The sequence below is a fragment of the Limulus polyphemus genome, unplaced genomic scaffold, assembly GCF_000517525.1.
Source record: "Limulus polyphemus unplaced genomic scaffold, Limulus_polyphemus-2.1.2 Scaffold870, whole genome shotgun sequence".
In the NCBI taxonomy this organism is placed as follows: domain Eukaryota; kingdom Metazoa; phylum Arthropoda; class Merostomata; order Xiphosura; family Limulidae; genus Limulus; species Limulus polyphemus.
Genome location: NW_013666480.1, coordinates 95,027 through 106,624, shown reverse-complemented (window position 1 = coordinate 106,624; position 11,598 = coordinate 95,027). Strand labels below are relative to the sequence as shown.

General features: G+C 32.4%; 1 long non-coding RNA gene across 1 annotated transcript in view; it reads right to left on the bottom strand.

Moving 5' to 3' along the window:
• The window catches only part of LOC111086129, a 15,881-nt gene extending 13,624 nt beyond the window's left edge, over positions 1-2,257 (bottom strand). The window contains exons 1-2 of the long non-coding RNA XR_002610895.1: positions 1,853-2,257; positions 1,228-1,440 (exon numbers count right to left, since the gene is read on the bottom strand). This is a non-coding gene — a long non-coding RNA (uncharacterized LOC111086129). The remainder of the gene's footprint in view (positions 1-1,227; positions 1,441-1,852) is intronic.
• Between the last annotated feature and the right edge of the window lie 9,341 nt (positions 2,258-11,598).

Genomic DNA, 11,598 nt, shown 5'->3' with positions numbered 1-11,598 from the left:
TTTTATACTTCTGTGAGAGCTGGCAATGCCTCGGATCAAAGATTGATTACCATTAGTACACAAACTACGATATTTTTTGCACCAATTATAGACTCTGACACTATTTCGAAGGAAAAACAACTCAGAAATATCAAATCCTACAAAACCCAAATATATCAATTCTTGGAAAAATAAACTAACCAGCTAGGCAATTCTCAAATAAATTAAAACACTACAAATCACAGGCAGTGTAAAGCATATCAAATCAGAGACTACTAATAACCCTTAAATCTACAGTATATATCGATTCTTACGCTATTGACATTGTGTCAGATCACAGAAATGCTAACTAGACATCAAATTCTACACACACTTAATAACACATCTAATCTTAGACAATTAACAACACATCGAAGAATAAACAACTGAAAGTAAATTTAACCATAGATTAACGATATCATGTGGAATCATATATTACTAACAGTACATATAAATCGAGACTTCATATAAGTTTTAAGCCGTGCAAGACGTTCACTTAACATGTATGGTAACGCTTAAAACCTGGTAGTGACGAAACTGGTAGTGGTAAAACTCGTGTTATTACTTCTGGCGAGATCTACCATTACTACCGACGAAACATGAAACATGGGTTACTAAGAAATACGACAGCACGTGAAATAATGTGAGGTAAACATGTTATGATACTATAAGCTCAACTACCAAGGATGCTGTCATAGCCAATAACAGACAACAAAATATTTTAACAAAAATTAAACCATAAGCTCCTTACCATATTACCAATTTATGAAATAACATACAACTAAACCTGTATGATAAAAACATGCGAACATACACTCGTCACAGTTTTATCAGTCATCTCATCTTTATACAAATAGTACTTCTTACCATACCTAGATTAAAATGTAGACGACTGAAAGTACACCCGAATGTACACTTCTCATAATACATACACCTAGAAATACACTTGCTGCAGGATAGCATTTCTGTTGGAAACAAATTTTAGCAAACTGTGATACTTCTCTACAATAGGCTTCACTAAATGATAAAAGTAATAATTAAATAAGAAGTTAATATAGTATTTTGGGGCCACATCTTAACGAAAATCATTAATGAATCTTCATTTAGTTTAAAGTTATTCGGTACCAAGATATTGATATATAGTTAGGGTAATTACATTTCACCCTAAGACACTGTAATAATAGTATGGTATTGTGTTGTGATACTTACAACGAACAGAATTCGAATGGATCTTCACGCCACACATAAGTTCGAAAACCTACTTTCTTAGTTTATTTGTTTTAATTATCCAGGAATTTCTTAACAGCGTCTGCACAACAACTCATCAGCCCCAGTTTCTGCAGAAATAGTGCCGACATGGCGCATGCTCGGCGGGAGAGCCAGTTTAATGAGGTGCCTGCTGTGTTCCTGGGCTTCTGTTGTCTTAAAAGACATAAGCATATATAAATCAGCTTGAGAGAGATCTTTTACATCTAGCAGATAGTTTGTACTGCACTAACAATATATGATTTATTTATATTATAATATTGTTTTGCTATAAAACTGTTGCAATTGTAAATTTGTTCAGACATATAATTTTATATATGTTAAGTATCCTTTGTCACACTTTATAAAAATTGTGTTTTGTGGAACATAAATCTGGTGTTTCGGCGACTACAACGCAAGTTCATATTAAAAACAACACAATTATTGTGGGTTAACAAAAATATAACACAAATGTATTGGCAGATGTACGTTCTTCGTGTTGAATTTTATACAATCTACATAAGTATAATAATATTAGTAACTTAAGACGTTTCATAACATTGTATAAGAACAATATTTCAAAAATTACCTCAGAGAAATTCCTTTCCACTACATGCTACTTCTGAACGTTTCAAACGGGAACTCGTCAGATAATTTGACTTCACAATACAGAACTGCATTTAAATAAACACAAATTGGAGTTGGAAACTGCACGCCATTTATGTTAGTTGTGTTTATATTGCTGTAAAAATAACCTGTGTTACAGTTCATATAAGTCTGTGTTTGAGGAATACACGTGAACTATTGTGAAATAACATCATGTTTGTTAATTAACGACATAAAGATTTTCATTGCATTCTGTCTGGATATGGTTGTTTGCTTGTTTATAAAAGCTGCACTGATTTTTAAAAATGTTGCTCCGGTTCGTTTTAATTGTCGCTATCAGAATACGAAACGTAAATATTCAGTATTTTATACAGTATTTAACTTTTTATTACTGAATCTTTACTCTCATTCGCTTATTTAAAAAATAAATAAATCTTACTTAAACAAATGATAACATTGTGGAAAAAAGATTCTATAATGATAATTCTTGTGACAGAGAAAACTTTGCAAAGAATAGCAGTGGCTAGGTCAAAGTTTATAGGTTTGAGGCCTATAGGAGGATCAGGGAGTTGTTGGAGCTCTTCCTCCTATCTTTTCAGTCACTTTATTTCTTCTTTTTATTGATTCGTGGTAATATCTTATACAAATGTTCATAGGTTTTAAAACGCTGCATAATCCAATAAGGCATTCTGATTTGTCAGTAGTTACTGGCAAGCCATTGTAGAAATTTCTGCTCGGTAAAAGCTCTGCGTGCTAAAACTTTTTGAACCTACTAGAAAGACCACAAATTTTGTCTTCCCTCATACAATTCCCCATTTTATCACAACCATATGGTAGAAGTAACAGGTTTGTTCGATCTTCACGTGCTGTATGATGTTGTTGAACTGGATGAATAATTTACGGATGTCTCGTGTGTTTCCAGAAACCCTGAGAAACGTAGGATTTGACATAACCTTATTGACTTTGACAGGAAACGTATCAATTCAGAAATGTTAAAATGTTGAACTTTCAGTGTCACGAATAAATACTTACTAAGTACTGTAAAAACGTATGTCCAAAAAGTATAATATTCATTACATATATTCAATTTTAAATGCCAAAATATTTTAATATTACTTTCTCGCTGTTAAGATAAAGGAATTTATTATACGCTATATTAAATAAACGCATGGCTATATCATAGCTGTTTCTTCTCTCAGTCTAAAGTACGGCTTCCTTCCGACTTGCCCCCCATTGGCAGAGCGGTATGTCTGCTGACTTACAACGCTAGAATCCGGGTTTCTATACCCGTGGTGGACAGAGCACAGATAGGCCATTGTGTAGCTTTGTGCTTAATTACAAACAAACAAACCTTCCGACTTCGATAATTGTTTTACTAATACCCCTCCCGAAAAAAGGAATTAAGTGAAGATTACAGTTAAGACGATCCAAATTACCCAAATTATTAAAAGACATCTCATTTAATCCAGTTTTTACAAAGTATCAAAGTAATATTGGCAGCGGTTTTTTATTATGAACAGCGCCTTATGCGACACATACTCTTAACCGAATAGCGGAGCTGACTGTTACTTTTATAATGTTCCCACGATTGAAAATGTGAAATATGTTCAGTGGTATATAGCAGGCTGAAACCTTAGACCTTCTATTCTGTAGCCCGGCACGCTAACCACTAGGCCATGCGTTGCCCAGATACATGTGGTAACAAAATTCATTGTGTTACTAGCTCCTGAAGTACGAAGTGTAATGAAGTACTCTGATTGTTTGATTGTAATTAAGTACAAAGCTACACAATGGGCTATCTGTGCTTTGTCCACCACGGGTATCGAAACCCGGATTCTAGCGTTGTAAGTCCGCAGACATACCGCTGTGCCACTGGGGGGCGAGAAGTACTCTGTGTCATAGGTTGGATTATAGCTCCATTGTAGACCTACTTTTATACTATTTTGTATCTAAAAAAAAACATTGAATATTGATTGATTTTCTAACTTTTTAAAGAACATATGTTTCTTCACATAATGAAGCATTTTAATTCGCATGAGAAAATTTATGTCTGATTTTATCAAATTCCCAGCACCAGCACTGTAAGCGTTCAACATCTCAGCCAAGTAAAATATATTTGACTCAATTGAGGGCATATATGTTACATACCCAACTGCTTTGTTTTTTAAATTATGAAACTTATTTTGCCCACAAAGTGTTTCTGACATGTGGTTAACATAATAACAAACAAATAAGCTTGAAAAGCTGTATTTCCATTTCACTTTCTTGCTTTTTGTACATTATATTCCACCCATTTGGTAGGAAACCAACATCTGCGAGGTGAGCAGTCTGTAGTTCTTTTTGTTTTCAGAGTTGTTCATATCCTGTATGGTTATCCCTAAGTGTGTTAGAAACATTAATAACAGCAGGTAAACCAAACTTTTGATAAATAGTCCGACATTTTGATGTTAATTTCATTGATTCACAGATCAGAATAAATGGCGCCAAAATATCAAGAGTTACAAACAAATACACCAATGTTTGATAAGTGATTTCAGTGTTGAAATTGGGGGGAGGGGGATTATTATTTTTTTCTTGTACTTAGTAAAATAAATGAAAAGTGTGTTTTAAGCACCACTACAGGGCGCGTGAAACTAAAATAGTTCTGAATTTTTCAAAGTGTTGAACTGTGGATTTTGGTTAACAATGTTGACTTTTTGTGGTAGTAAGATATGGGAATCCAAACAGATGATATTATGGACTTGTTTTTATATCGCTCACTATAGGTTGGGCCTACATATCGCATTATATTAATAATATATTTTTTATGTTTTTTTTCTACTACAACATTCAGTGTAAAGAAGAGACCAAAAATGAGTGAAATCACTCATTTTCTACGTCAGAACCTTAGGAAATACCAAGAATAATTAAAAGGATTAATATTGAGTATTTTGTGTGTGTGTGTGATACTTATGTTATTAGGTGTCATGTGACCAGCAAACACAGAATGGCGGGATATTATCCCACCAAATCATTCTGTGGTTCAAGAGTTAACAGTATATTATGATTGGTAAGCAGACAAACGTTAACATACAATGGCGTGATATTATCCTATCTAAACTTCTGTGTTTGGAGCATTAGTGGTATATTATAATGGATAGCTAGAAGCAGGCAAACGGTAGCGTATAATAGCGTGATATTATCCTGTCTAAATTTTTTAGATTAGAGCGTTAGCGGTATATCATGATGAATATATATGAAAGCAAACGTTAACATAAAGCGGCGTGATATCCTGCCTAAACTTTTGTGATTAGAGCGTTAGCGGTATATTATAATGGATAGCTATGAGCAGACAAACGTATATAATGGCGTAGTATTATCAAATCACAGCTTCTATAGTAGGAGTGTTAGCGGTGTATTACAATAAATAATGGAAAGCATTCAAACGCAAATCCTTAATATCGCGATAGTTCATTAGCTTATATTTGAATATGATTAGATTTCAAACAGTAAATACTTTCATATCAGCTTGATGATAAATTCTCAAATATCACTTTTTTTAAACCTTTAGGTGAGCAAATATATTTTTAAAGTGGTATAGTACAACTAGAAATTAAAAGTAATTAAACACTACCGCGTTATTCTCTGCATGTTCTATAACATTGATCGAATTTTTAATGGAACGTGAAAGTAACGCTAATTAAAAGATCATATTTCAACATGGATTTAATTTGAAACTGCCTGAGGTTGGTGACTTGAATATTTGTGGTGAAGCATGCTAAAATTTTGAAAAGCTCATGAAAACGCGAATTGCTTGTCTTGTAATTTATTGTTTTGGGGCATTAGATCTGTTAGTAGGATGTTGTTAAAACTAAAAACAGGGAAATGCGAACACGTAATTAAGCAAGTTGATATAATGAAGTACTTAAAAATTCTGTGTGGAGTAAGTATTACCAAAACTTACACATTGGTAAATGCTATAGAATTAGATGAATCGCCGTCTGTTGGAAGTAATTATTATGACGTAGTGAAATGTAAATTATTTCAACGACAGTAAGTATAACAGTAAAGGTGAGTATGGGTGTTTTGATTGGTCTCTTTAGGTAAGAGTATGGGCATTAAGATATTCTTATATTTGACATTCAGATGATAGGTAATTCAGTGTGAAATTTGTCGATAACAACTATGAAAGTGGTCAGAGTAGATTCTTATCCACTAAATTTCGTCATCATATATTTGCTACTGTAGATAACTGAATGCCTACTCAAGTTCTTCAAAATTTAATTATTGGATTTCCGTTGGATAATGTGTGGTTTCGTTACAAATAATAAAAAAAAAACACTAACAAAATTAAAATAAAAAAATGATGTAAATGATAATCTGACTCTATAAGAACAGGTACCAGGGCCTACTTCAAGGCAATACTGTTAATTTTTTAAAGTTAACAGGCCATTTAAAATTCTAATTAATACCTTGTAAGCGTAACATAAAACTATAAAATGCACAGAGGTTTATTTTCAAAGAGAAGTATAAATAAAATTCTGAATAATCTTGCTTAATTCATTTTTATATGACATATAAATATTTCTTCACTGATTAGGACAAAACAGGGCTGTCTAAAAACTACAGACAAGATTTCATAATCTTCTACTTTCCACGTAAACATGTTTTATTTAACGTTGTTTTTATGTGAGTTTTTTAATATATTTGTAGCGTTCCTGAGATTAATGAGTTAATATTGGTTTTGTATTTGACGGTGCCGTGTGTGTGTGTGTGTGTGTTTTTTTTTAGCATCACTGAAGTAAAATGTTTTTGAGTTATATTAATCAGGATTAAGGAAATATTGGAAAAGTATTATAAACTCTGGGACGTTTATATCTATATACCAAAGGAAATAAACAATGGCTAATCACATACTTAATCTAAAAGATAAATTAATCTTCTTTTAGTAAACAAGTAATATAGAGATCTCTCATATACTTCCCCCTTTCTGACTGCCTATAACTGGTCTAGATGAGGATACATCTTTCATCGCTTTCAAACGGATGGCGTTCCTTGAAATTAGTTAATATACGTTATTTGACCAGCCAGTGTATTTTCTGCTCAATCTTTTTTCGTCTTTGTTATTGCGAAATAAGGAGTAAATAAGCACCTTGTGTTCCTAGTTTATCGCGCGGCGCCATCTTATGACGTTCCTCGCCTGTCATGACTAGTTTGGAATTTCAGTCGTTCTCTTAATCTGAAACTGAAATCTTCTTTTGACTTTCAGCATATAGTTTTTCGTTGTTGTAGTTGTTGACGTGGTGGTAGTATTTTGTTAGATATTAAATGTAGTAGAAACCAATACTTCGCGTACATTACAGTCAAATAGTTGTTATTGTGCACTGTTGTAACTCGGTAATTTGAGTAGATAACAAAGTATCTTACTAGTAATAGCTAGTACGTTAGTTAACCACACAGCTCTGCTGCTAAGAGCACTTGTTTTTCTCTACCTTGTCGCGTCGAATACTGGGTGGAGTTAGTGTAGATCTATCTTGAAAGAACCCTGTATTTATGTATCATTTACATGCTTTGTAATTTTACTTTACAGTATACCATATAGCTTTATTATTAGCACGAGCTGAAAAACATGGCGCCAGGTCACCCGTAGTTTCTTAAAATTTCAATCTAGCCATTGAAAAATCATCCAATAAAATAATAGGTCTTTCAGTAGGACCTTATAACTTGTATAGAAGTGATGATAAAAGTAATAAATGTTATTGTATAAAAGTCATTGCAGTTCATTCTAAAACAACATTAATAGATTCCACATGTATATATTGTAACGTATTGTAACATTTCTATCGTTTAGCGTGTTCTTTTAGATTATTTGGTGAAAATAATGCAGAGTCCAGTGCACCTAACAATAACTAATTAGTTTATATATTCCTTAACGTTTGCTACAGGCTGCGTTAACTTTGACACAAGTAGTAGGCCTAGGTGAAAAAAAAACGTTTGAACAATAACTCCACAATTAAATGGAGACCTAATCTCAAATGCAACGTTTCAATATAAACTGCAAAACTTACTCTTAAGTTGCTTTTTTAGATAAACAAGCATCTATCTTACCAAATAACCGACTAACAGGAGCGATAACTCTCACTGAATACTCAGTAACTTCTCATTAAATACTTCACTTTGACTGGCACTGAACAAACTGAGCTCACTGCTTCAATGATTCTCGTATTTATAATGTACCAGTATCCTTGCTTTTAGATATTTCTCAAAGTCTTTTAATCTTCAATATTCACGAACATTCTAGGTATTATTGGACTACTTTTATCAACTTACCTGACTTGAAAATACAGATTGCAACAATATATATACAAACTAAATGTGCATGTATGTTTGTATGTGCGTGCATGCAAAATGTAACATAACTTATTTAATTATATTCGTAAAATGAGTGTTCAGTTACATACCATTCATTCTAGACTCCGTCTGCGTCGTGTATAATTCCATGTAGTGGTACAATGTTGACACAGGTATAGTAACATAGTGTACAGTGGTAACATGTTCTGCAGTGAGATCACGATGATTACTTTATCTATAGTAACTCTTTACTGTGCTCGAAACTTTCACCAACCGATATGCAACAGATGAAGAAGTTTTAATATAATGCTATAAAATTGTCATTTATTAATTATTTCATAAAAATTGATTTTTGGTTAATAATTTAAATTATAAAATCGAATAAATAATTAAAATGCAACGTTTTTCTGTTTACGATTAAAACATATTTATTGGAGTCGTCAAAAGCCTTCTTAAAAAATATATGTTTTTACGCTGCTACAATTCCATCCAACAGGATCTTTTTAAGATATTTTTATGAAATAACTAAAGTACAAATTGCAGATTTTCTCTTTAACCCTATTGTTTTAAATTTGGGATCATTTATCGTTAGTTTGGCACAAGATCTAAATTAATGTTTTTGAAACGTTAAGTTTTATAGAAGATAGTTTTGAATCTGTACAATCAACTAAGAATTTGGAATGTAGTTAAGACATCTATAACATTGATTTATATATTAAACCTCTTTATACAAACATATGTCTGCACGAAACTGTAAAACATGTACAGATTATTATGTGGTATAACAATGAATATGGTAAATGGTTTAAATGTATGAACTTTCATAAAATTTCTCCTAATACCTACAGAACAATTATATTTTATTTTCAATAGTAAGATGGGTAAATTGGCGATTCGATCACCTTTTGCTTCTATTTTGTAATTAATGATATACCTATGGGATCATTTTTGCTCCTGTTTTATAATTGATGGTATAGCTGTGGAATTACATTTTGCTCATGTTTTAAAATTGGTGACATAACTAGAGGATTACATTTTGGTCCTGTTTTATAATTGATGATATAGCTAGGAGATCACCTATTGCTCCTGTTTTCGAATTGATGATATAGCTAAAGGATCATATTTTGCTTTGTTTTATAACTGATGGTATAACCATGTGATTAATTTTTGCTCCTGGTTTAAAGCTGATGACATAGCTATGGGATTACATTTTGCTCCTGTTTTTGGAACTGGTAATATAGCTAGGGATTACATTTTGCTCCTGTTTTGGAATTGATATAGCCATGGAATCACTTTTTTTTCTCCTGCTTTAGCTAATAATTTATACCGGGATGATTTTAAACGTTGTCTTGTCTTAATAACAATTTTACAGTGCTTGAACATAAAGTCTGTCAGTTAGTGGAATATAGTAGTGTCACGTTACTGTACAAGAAGAAATAAATTGCATATCACTGTTTTTGTATACTTTGGTTACAAGATAAATACAAAGTTTAATTACAATCAGAGTCACAAAACTTACATATACGTACAGGATTGGATTTTCACATAGATAACAAGTAGAAGGTTAATCTTATACACGTTTGGATACATCATGCTTATCAACTGTCTCAGTATTTCTAATGTTTCCATAAACAGTTTTGCAAGATAAAATACGTGATACAACTGAACGCTTATATCTTAGTAATTCAATCATCCAACGATATCTTTACAAAGTGAACACACACGTAACATTCGTCCTTCATACAAACACCGAAACTGTATACTGTGCCCATACTACCATTAATAATTTTAATACCCACTCCTCTCGTACAAACAACGAAACTATATACTGTGCCTATACTACTATTAACGCTTTTATTACCTATTTCTTTCATACAAACACCGAAACTGTGTACTGTGCCCGTACTGCCATTAACGCTTTTATTACTCACTCCTTTCATACAAACACCGAAACTATGTACCATACCCATACTACTATTAGCACTTGTATCACCTTAATAAGGACGACAAAACTTTTAAATTAGAGAACATATTAAGGAAGTATTAAAAATTCAATAACCCCAAGTACTACTTAAAACTGTCATAAGATCTGTTCCCTGTTAAAAACTTCTTTACAGTGAAAGAACGAATACTAAACTACGTTTGTTGTATACTGAAACAAAAGCGTTATACACTTATACATGTTTTTATAGTTTCTTCTGCTTATGAGATCCAAAAAGTACCTTCGTCAACTAATAGCCTTGCTTAACTTTAAAATATCTGTATTATTCAAAATTTTGTTATTAGATAAATGCTGATCTCGTGTCGGGCGACATCTATAAGACATCACACAACTGCAACTGTTTTGAAATCACCTACAGCACTTGAATCTATAATTCAGAAGTGTATGGTATATTATGCAACATTGAGCTTATGTTCACTTTGTTGTCTTTGGAATTATCCTTATCTTTGAAGAAGGTTAATAAACAGTAACTATAATTAATATTTTAAGTTGATTAAAGAATGTCGACTTCATGACTGAAGTAAAATAGTCAAAGTTATTGAAACTTCGAAGAAAAAAGGTTAATCATTATATTTTAATGCTGTTGCGCTCGCTTGTCATCAGTACCAGCCCTTGCAGTTGATCATTATTACCACATAGTTAGAACAAACTTTGCTTTTGCTTGTCATCAGTACCAGCCCCTGCAGTTGATCATTATTGCTACATGATTACAACAAACTTTGCTCTTACTTATTCATTAATACCAGACCTTGCAGTTGATCGTTATTACCACATGGTTACAACAAACTTTGCTCTTACTTATTCATTAATACCAGACCTTGCAGTTGATCGTTATTACCACATGGTTACAACAAACTTTGCTCTTACTTATTCATTAATACCAGCCCCTACAGTTGATCGTTATTGCTACATGGTTACAACAAACTTTGCTCTTACTTATTCATTAATACCAGACCTTGCAGTTGATCATTATTGCTACATGGTTACAACAAACTTTTGCTATTACTTATTCATTAATACCAGACCTTGCAGTTGATCGTTATTATTACATGGTTACAACAAACTTTTGCTATTACTTATTCATTAATACCAGACCTTGCAGTTGATCGTTATTATTACATGGTTACAACAAATTTTGCACTCGCTTGTCATCTGTTCAGGTTTCACATTAATACCTGAAGTGTATAAGATATATTTCTTGAGGAAAAAGAGTTTCTTTGTTCCTTAACGTTGAAATGTTCTACGTGGATAATATTTCATTTGCAGCACCAAAGTTCAATAGTCATTGATTGGTCTGTATGTGTTATTCATGCCTAGTCATACATTAATTTGAAGAACATTAACTTTTAAGACACTTTGTAACACAAATTTTTGTTGTGTGAAGTTCATTAACTATA